The 9,424-nt window shown below is 38.6% G+C and overlaps 1 non-coding gene across 1 annotated transcript; it reads left to right on the top strand.

Moving 5' to 3' along the window:
* The first annotated feature begins 8,955 nt into the window (after positions 1 to 8,955).
* LOC120878335 lies at positions 8,956 to 9,102 on the top strand. Its single transcript, XR_005724536.1, has one exon. It is a non-coding gene; the product is annotated as a small nucleolar RNA SNORA62/SNORA6 family (small nucleolar RNA).
* The last annotated feature ends 322 nt before the right edge of the window (positions 9,103 to 9,424 follow it).

Here is a 9,424-nt window from a genome sequence, read left to right as displayed (position 1 = left end):
CCTAGATAGCATATTCAAAAGCAGAGACATTACTTTGCCGACTAAGGTCTGTCTAGTCAAAGTTATGGTTTTTCCTGTGGTCATGTATGGATGTGAGAGTTGAACTGTGAAGAAGGCTGAGCACCGAAGAATTGATGCTTTTGAACTGTGGTGTTGGAGAAGACTCTTGAGAGTCCCTTGGACTGCAAGGAGATCCCACCAGTCCATTCTGAAGGAGATCAGCCCTGGGATTTCTTTGGAAGGAATGATGCTAAAGCTGAAGCTCCAGTACTTTGGCCACCTCATGCGAAGAGTTGACTCATTGGAAAAGATTCTGATGCTGGGAGGGATTGGGGGCAGGAAGAGAAGGGGATGACCGAGGATGAGATGGCTGGATGGCATCACGGACTCGATGGACATGAGTCTGAGTGAACTCCGGGAGTTGGTGATGGACAGGGAGGCTTGGCGTGCTGTGATTCATGGGGTTGCAGAGTCGGACACGACTGAGCGACTGAACTGACTGACTGACTGATTAGAACAAAGTATTTTAAGTAGGATTATTGCATTTTGTCTATAAAAGCACAACAATTTTTAAATGGGAAAGTACATTAGCTCATGTTTTTTGAGAAGTTTTTTTTTAAAAAATTAAACACATTTAACCAAAACTGAATTAGTCATTACACTGAAGTTTAAAAAAAATATTGTTCATTTGCTAAGTCGTGTCTGACTCTTTGTGACCCCATGGACTGCAGTTGGCCAGGTTCCTCTAACCTCCACTGTCTCCCGCAGTTTGCTCAAATTCATGTACATTGAGTTGGTGATGCTATGTAACCATCTCATCCTCTGCTGCCCCCTTACTCTTTTGCCTTCAATCTTTCCTAGCATAGGGTCTTTTCTAAGACGTCAGTTCTTCACATCAGGTGACCAAAGTATTGGAGCTTCAGCTTCATCATCAGTCCTTCCAACAAATATTCAAGGTTGATTTCCTTTATTTTTTATTCTATTTTTTTAAACTTTAAACATTTTTTGTATTGGGAGTATAAGCCAAGTAATAATGTTGTGAAGGGACTCAGCTGTACATATGCATGTATCCATTCTTCCTCAAACCTCCCTGCCATCCAGGTTGGCACATAACATTGAGCAGTGTTCCAATAAGTCTATGTTGGTTACTCATTTTAAATATAGCAGTGTGTACATGACCTTCCAAAAGTCACTGACTATCCCCTTTTCCCTGCAACTCTAGGTTTGTTCTCCGAGTCTCTTTCTGTTATGTAGGTAAGTTCCTTTGTATAATTTTTTTTTTCAGATTCCACATATGAGGAATGTGATATACTTCTCCTTCTGTTTGACTTACTTCACTCAGTATGATACTCTCTTTATGTCTATCTGTATTGCAGTAAATGGCATTATTTTTAAAAAGAATAAAATAATGCCATTTACTGCAATACAGATCCATTGTATATATGTACCACATCTTTATCCATTCCTCTGTCAATGGACATTTAAGTTGCTTCTATGTCTTGGCCATTGTAAACAGTGCTGCAATAAAAGTGGGGTGCATGTATCATTTCGGATCATGTTTTTCTCAGGGTATGATTGCCTTTAGGATTGACTGGTTTGATCTTCCTTTGCAGTCCAAGGGATTCTCAAGAGTCTTCTCCAGCACCAAGGTCCAAAAGCGTCAGTTCTTTGGTGCTCAGGCTACTTTATGGTCCAACTCTCACACCCATACATGACTGCTGGAAAAACCATAGGTTTGACTAGACAGACTTTTGCTGGCAAAGTAATGCTTCTCATTTTTAATATGCTATCTCTGTTGGTCATAGCTTTTCTTCCAAGGAGCAAGCATCTTTTACTTTCATGGCTGCAGTCACTGTCTGCAGTGATTTTGGAGCCCAAGGAAATAAAGTCTGTCACTGCTTCTGTTGTTTCCTCCTCTATTTGCCAAGAAGTGATGGGACTGGATTCCATGATCTTAGTTTTTTGAATGTTGAGTTTTAAGCCAACTTTTTCACTCTCCACTTCCATGAAGAGGCTCTTTAGTCCCTCCTCACTTTCTGCCTATTAGAGTGGTATCCTCTGCATATCTGATGTTGTTGACATTGATCCCCACAATCTTGATTCCGGCTTGTGAGTCATCCAGCCTGGTATTTCACATGATGTACTCTTCATGTGTGCTCAGCTGCTCAGTTGTATCTGACTCTTTGCAACCTCATGGACTGACAGGCTCCTCTGTTCGTGGGATTTCCAGGCAAGAATACTGGAGAGGTTTGCCATTTCCTCCTCCTGGGGACTTCCCTGACCCAGGGATTGAAACTGAATCTCCTGCATCTTCTGCGTTGACAGGTGGATTCTCTATCACTGAGCCACTTTGGAAGCCCTGAGGTACTCTGCATATAAGTTAAATAAACAGGGTGACAATATACAGCCTTGATGGACTCCTTTCCCTACTTCAACCAGTCAGTTTTTCCATGTCTGGTTTGAACTGTTGACCTGCATACAGGTTTCTCAGGTGACAGGTAAGGTGGTCTGTTACTCCCATATCGTCAAGAATTTCCCACATTTTTTTTGTGATCCACACAGTCAAAGGCTTTAATGTAGTCAATGAAGCACAAGTATGTTTTTCTGGAACTCCCTTGCTTTCTCCGTGATCCAATGAATGTGGGTAATGTGGTCTCTGGTTCTGCTGCCTCTTTAAAACCCAGCTTGTACATCTGGAAGTTCTTGGTTCACATACTGCTGAAACCTAGTTTGAAGGATTTTAAGTTTAACCTTGCTGGCATGTGAAATGAACACAGTTGTACAGTAGTCTGAACATTCTTTGGCTTTGCTCTTCTTTGGGACTGGAATGAAAGCTAATCTTTTCCAGTCCTGTGGTCAGTGCTAAGTTTTCCAAATTTGCTGACTTATTGAGTACAGCACTTTCACAGCATCATCTTTTAGGATTTGAAATAGCTCAGCTGGAATTCTATCCCCTCCACTACCATTGTTTATAGTAATACTTCCTAAGACCCAATTGACTTCACACTCCTGGATGTCTGGCTCTAGCTGAGTGACCACATCATTATGGTTATCTGGGTCATTAATACCTTTTTGTACAGTTCTTCTGTGTATTCTTGCCACCTCTTAATCTCTTCTGCTTCTTTACAATTTCTGTCCTTTATTGTGTCCATCCTTGCATGAAATGTTCCTTTGATATCTTCAATTTTCTTGAAGAGATCTCTAGTCTTTCCCATTCTATTGTTTTCTTTTATTTCTTTGCATTGTTAATTTAAGAAGGCTTTCTTATCTCTCCTTGCTGTTCTCTGGGAACTCTGCTTTCAGTTGGATATATCTTTCTCTTTCTTTTTTTGCCTTTTGCTTCTCTTCTTTCCTCAGCTATTTGTAAGGCCTCTGCAGACAACCACTTTGCCTTCTTGCGTTTCTTTTTCTGTGGGATGGTTTTGATCACTGCCTCTTATACAATGTTATGAACCACTGTCCATAGTTCTTCAGGTACTTTGTCTACCAGATCTAATCCTTTGAATCTATTTGTCACCTCTACTGTGTAATTATAAGGGATTTGATTTAGTTTATACCTGAATGGCCTAGTATTTTCCCAACTTTCTTCAATTCAAGCCTGAATTTTGCAATGTGAATCTTGTGATCTGAGCCACAGTCAGCTCCAGGTCTTGCTTTTACTGTCTGTATAGAGTTTCTTCATCTTTATCTTTCACTGAAAAGAATATAATCAGTCTTACTTCAGTACTGACCATTGGGTGATGTTCATGTGTGAAGTCATCTCTTGTGTTGTTGGAATGTTTGCTATGACCAGCATAAAAAGAAAAATTATATCTATCTTTGAAGTGTAGTTCACAGCACATTTTCTTTTTGGCTCTGCAATAAGTATAAAGTATCTAAATTTTGTCGGTAAATGAAAATTTCTTTCTATAACAAATTATAATATCTTTAGTATACAGACAATACAAAAAAAACGGGTACCCATAGTTCCAAACTCTCTCACAGGTTCATAGAGTCTCCTTGGAGGCATAGATCAGCATTTTAGTTTTGGAGAATAATTTTTGTGTTGAATTTTGTGAGTCTGTTAAAAAATCTGTTAACATTTTTTACAATGATGAGTTCAGTGATAATAAGAAGTCAGTTAGGAAGAGAACTATGATGATGAGATCGAAGATCCAGAATCCATCTTTAGGGAGTCACAGCTCATCTTTTTTAGGGCTGGTTGGGCCTTGGTATTCTCTCTGTTGCAGTGGAACATTTGTTGATTTATTCAATGACTATTTTTTGCATGCCTACTGTGTGTGCTAGGCACTGTGTGAGAGATGCTGCGAATATAGTAGTGGACAAATTTTAAGCCTAACCTGCCCTCTTGGAGCAGTGGAAAAAACAGTAAAGTACTAAGTGCCTTGAAGGAAATGAACAGGGTGAGGGATAAATAATAGTGCTGCTGGGCTGGTTGAATGAGCTGCGACTAAATAAGGGAGGGCAGTTGGGAAAGATCTCTGAGAAGTTGGCATTTAGATTGAAACCACTCAGAGCAAAGTTGACCCCCTGGACCTCAGCATTCAGCGTGAGTAGTTCTACAACAGCTGATGTACCCGTCAATGACTGACCTTTCTTTGTCTTCAGGACTCTTGAGTTCGAATGAAATAGCATGATTTTCCCTCTCCTTTTCCTTATGAAAGTCTTCCACTTTTATCTTTGTTTTTGGAGACAGCTGTTTCATTTTCCTGATAGATGCTATGTCATCCTTAAGCAAGCCAGCACTTCTTTCATTTTATGAGGATGTTTTCTTCTACACGTTTTCATTTCAACCCGTGTCTTTTCATGTAAATTATGAGTTAAAACAAATAAACTAAAGTAAACCGTTGGTAGAGATCAGGGAGGAGCTGTAATCAACGTGTTAGAGTGGGGTGTTCCGTTTTTCCATATCTTGATTACCAGTTTCTCATAAACAATTGAGCATGGCTTAAAAAGGGATTTAGAAGGTCATTTATGTGTTACAAATCTACATTTTTATAGAATTTTAAGTCTTTCAAGTTGTTGATATATATATATTTAGAAACAAGACTCTGGTTTAACAGCAATAGCAAGAGCATCCTTGCATTGTCAAGAGTGGTGTTTTCAATGTGGTTAGCTTTCAAAACACCCATGAGTTGTAACATTAGGAGCATATTAATCTATACAATTTGAACATTAATAGATTAGCATTCACATTTATACATTTATATGATTAAAGCTTAAAGTGCACAATTTCTATTTTAATACAAATCAGTGTCTACATGTCTGTTTGGATGATTGGGAGTTCTTCAAATTTATAATTAGCATCTAACAACTGCTAAACAGGTATTATGAGAAAAGAAGTCAAACAATATGAAACATGAAACAGAATGCCACATTGTAATAACGTCTGTAACCCATGTTTTACCTGCTTTGTGTTAAATGCACTATAGATGAGCGATTTCTAAAACTTACCTATATGCTGTGTTTAGTCACTCAATTGTGTCCAACTCTTTGTGACCCCATGAACTGTATAGCCCGCCAGGCCTCTCTGTCCATGGGGATTGTCCAGGAGCGAATACTGGAGTGGATTGCCTTGCCCTCCTCCAGGGGATCTTCCCAACCCAGCGATTGAACCCAGGTCTACCCTATTGCAAGTGGATTCTTTACTATCTGAGCCACCAGGGAAACCCAAGAATATTGGAGTGGGTAGCTTATCCCTTCTCCAGAGGAACTCCCTGACCCAGGAATCAAACCAGGGTCTCCTGCATTGCAGGCAGATTCTTTACCAGCTGAGCTAAAGGATACATATGTGAATCAGTTATGTAGATAAAATAACTGATTGGAATTTATTTTTCCCTAAGGATTTTAAACATTTAATTATTTAATCAATTCATTTTTGGCTGTGCTGGCTCTTCATTGCCCTGTGCTGGTTTCCTCTAGTTGTGCCGAGTGGGGGCCACTCTAGCTGTGATGCATGGGCTTCTCATTGCAGTGGCTTCTTTTGTTGTGCAGCACGGGGCTCTATCGTGGGAGCTTCAGCACACGGGCTAAATAGTTGTGGCTCCTTGGCTCTAGAGTATGGCTCAGTAGTTGTGGTGCACAGGCTTAGTTGCTCCAAAGCAGGTGGGATCTTCCCAGACCAGGGATCGAACCCATATCCCATTGGCAGGCAGATTCTTAACCACTGGACCACCAAGGAAATCCCTCCTGAAGGATTTTTTTAATTGCTTACTTTTAATTAAACAATAATGGAAAACTAAACTGTAGTACAGTAAAATTTTCTGTTTGTAGGGATAAGAAAGAAGCCTAATTATAAAACATAAAGAAAGGAACTCAGTTATATTCAAGAATGAGAAAATCATATTTCAGTTCAGACTATATATGTATTTTTATAAATAATTTTTCAGACTGCATATTTTTGTAAATCATACACATATGTTATCTTCATAAAGCTATATATCATTATATCATTTTTCATATATACCATATATCATTTTTCAGACTCTAACTCCATATATACATTCAGACATACCCATAAATACATTGACTCTGACACTTGGGTACAAACATGAAAAGAATTTCATTTAATTTACAGAACAGTGTTTTGAGGTTTTTAAACACTTAGGATAATTTTTTGTGGCTCAACTGGCATTTTGGCTATGGTTATTAAGACTTGAACTTACAACAATAAATTTAATTCAATTTTATTAAAGTGCTAGTTTATCTTTGACTAATAGGATCACGAAATACTGATGTGTCCAACTTGACCTTCTTAGTGATCCAAATCAATTATTCCAGCAATATATCTTTGTAGTCACTTCATTAATGGCCTTGCTGAGGTACCCCCAGTTTCTGAGAATAGACCCCGCTTTACCTAAATGACTCTCTATGCCACTGCTTAATAAATTACTTAAAAAAATTCTGCTCTCCTTTAAAGAATATTCAGACTGAAGACAAAGCTGCTTTTATTGTGGCTTGACTGTCATTCCTGCTCAAGGTACATTAGTTCTGTTAAATGTAACACATTGAGTGAATACATGGTAACTGCTGTCTTTTCATCCTAAATTTTCTGAGTCTGAACTTCAGAGCCCTGGTTTGCAAAATGAGGCTTTAAGTCCAAAGTAGAGGAAATGTAAAGAATATTTGCTTCTCCCCCGCTACTGTTCCCACTTTCAAACTAATTTTAAAAATTGCCAGATTACTATGGTGTATATTTATCATATATCCTCCTCCTTGAAGTCAAATAAGGAGTTAACAGGGCATGATTAATCACTTATTTTATTTAAATACTTATTTCCTAATGTGCATTTTTAGGTCTTCCCTTCAGCTTGAAGAGGAAGTATCCATATGTATGCTTCACTTGTGCATAATTTTCTACCCTTCTTTTCATGCGCATCTTCCCCCTCTTATGGCAGTTGTCGGCAGCTGTAGTCCAGACACCTCGAGTTGAACATCACTCGAGAGGGTTCTTGGGTAAATGAGAATTTAATCCCTTTTCACACCCTTTTTACTAGCAAGGGAACCAGTAAGGTTAGGAAGAATGATCAGAGAGTTTTGCTTTACTGCAGCTGCCACTTAGATTCATGGAGGTCTGAGTAATAAGCATTGTTGAAAAAAATTGTTTTGATCACTATAGCTATTTTAAAAAGATCTCGATAAAAAGAATAGGGAGGGAAAATGGAAGTATGTCTGACTAGCAAATTTAAGGTAATTTACTACTAACTGTTATTCTGTATTCTTCCAGATCTTTTAATTTTCTTCCTTCAAAAAAATCAAGATATAAGATTATTCTGTGTTTTATGTTTAAAAATTTTTACATGTGTTTAAATAAACAACAGGCATATATTTGAATACTAGATTAATTTTTGATTGCTAACAGAAAGATGGTTCAAAATGCAAAAAAAAAAAAAAAGAAAACAAACCTTAAAATTTATTTTTTGTGTACAAATGTATATTTGTAAGGATTTCCCAAGTGGCTCAGTGATAAAGGACACACTTGCTAATGCAGGAGATACAGGAGACAGGGTTTGGATCTGTGAGTCTGGAAGATCCTCTGGAGAAGAAAATGGCAACCCACTCCAGTATTCTTGCCTGGAAAATTCCATGGACAGAGGGGCCTGGTGGGCTGCAGTCCATAGGGTCACAAAGAGGCAGACCCAACCGAGCACGCATGCATGCCATGCATGGAATTATAAACATGTAATTTTTTAAGTGTTTAGTGATTTGGTAGGCATCAACAGCTATGAACTTTCACTTTTCTCTGCAAGAAAGTTATTATCTAATTCTGGAAATGAAGTACACATGCCTTTGAAAAGCTAATCCTTATGTCAATGTATTATAACTTTCATATATATCTAGAAGACATTATGTCTGTGGAACGCATTCTTGTCATTTGATACCAAAACTTCTTTTCATAGAAAAATTGCTTTATTATTTGTGTAATGAAGATTTAAGGATTCAAAAAACTGCAGAAAAGAAAGTGATAAATATTATCTCGTCTCACTACCCCAAACAAACAATGTTAATGAACATTATTCCATAATTTTATGTATCTATGTAAATAGAGGCTAGAAAGAAGGCTTTGAAAAATATTTTTCATGAAACAGGATCATGTTGTGATATCTTACGAATGAAATGTATTAAGTTTTATTTGAATTTAGAGGTAGCAAATTAGAAGGACTGATGCTGAAACGCCAATACTTTGGCCATCTGATGCAAAGAGCTGACTCATTGGAAAAGACCCCAATTCTGGGAAAGATTGAAGGCAGGAGATGAAGAGGATGACAGAAGATGAGATGATTGGTTGGCATCACTGACTCATGGACATGAATTTGAGCAAACTCCAGGAGATAGTGAAGGACAAGTAGGCCTGGCATGCTGCAATCCATGGGGTGGCAAAGAGTTGGATGCAATGTAGTGACTGAACAACAAGAGGTAGCAAATGAAAATAAGATGAAGTGAAAGAAGTTGCTAACTGCACATTGTTAACATTTGGAGTTGAGGCCACTGGCTGATGAACTCACAAGTATAGGCAGTGTGCTCCACAAGGGGCAAGTTTTTCGAAAACACAAGGGTTTCTGGCCCTACGAGTGGAATTTGATAGTAACACTTGCTACAAAAGTATTATTTTAAGATTGAGTTGATGTATCCTGCTGTAAGATCCTACAAAGGGAACTCACTCAGTGGGTCTGATGTGGTGGATGCTTGGCCAAGAAGTTCTATTTGTGCGTGGCACCATCTTCCAAGAACACCCATGGGAGGTCATGCCTGGTCTCCACTCCAGATCCTGAAGAGACTGAAATGGAAGAGCAGGCTGCAGCTGAGAAAGCTGTAACCAAGGAGGAACTTCAGGTGGAATGGACTGCTCCAGCTCCAGGGTTCACTGCTACTCATCCTGAGGTGGTGGGCTGGTCCAAAGGAGTGCAGGTGCCTTCTCTGCCTA

The sequence above is a fragment of the Oryx dammah genome, unplaced genomic scaffold (genome assembly GCF_014754425.2).
Source record: "Oryx dammah isolate SB20612 unplaced genomic scaffold, SCBI_Odam_1.1 HiC_scaffold_18, whole genome shotgun sequence".
Lineage (NCBI taxonomy): Eukaryota > Metazoa > Chordata > Mammalia > Artiodactyla > Bovidae > Oryx > Oryx dammah.
Note: the sequence above shows the minus strand (reverse complement) of the source record. Positions and strands in the feature narration are given on the sequence as shown.